The following is a 307-nucleotide window of genomic DNA, read 5'->3' on the forward strand; positions in this document are numbered from 1 at the left end:
CTTTCTCAGCTAAGAGGTATGTACTGAACTCCTACTATCTGCTGACACCGTGCCTGTTTCCATGGGGGAGTTGGCAGCCTAGCCTCTCATGTCGTATGGTGGTATTTGCAAAATGCATGAACTCGGAGTTCTCCCATGAGTCTGAGTTTGAAACCTTAGTCATAATGCGTTTTTCTATATGTGGTGCAGTGTTCCCTTATGCAATACATTTTCAACAAATTTGTGGTCTTTTGAAAATATGAAGCCGGGCTCGGTGGCTCAGCCTGTAATCCCGCGCCTTTGGGAGGCTGAGGTGAGTGGATTGCCT

This window comes from Carlito syrichta, unplaced genomic scaffold, assembly GCF_000164805.1.
Source record: "Carlito syrichta isolate Samal-C Ts95f unplaced genomic scaffold, Tarsius_syrichta-2.0.1 Scaffold303232, whole genome shotgun sequence".
NCBI lineage: Eukaryota > Metazoa > Chordata > Mammalia > Primates > Tarsiidae > Carlito > Carlito syrichta.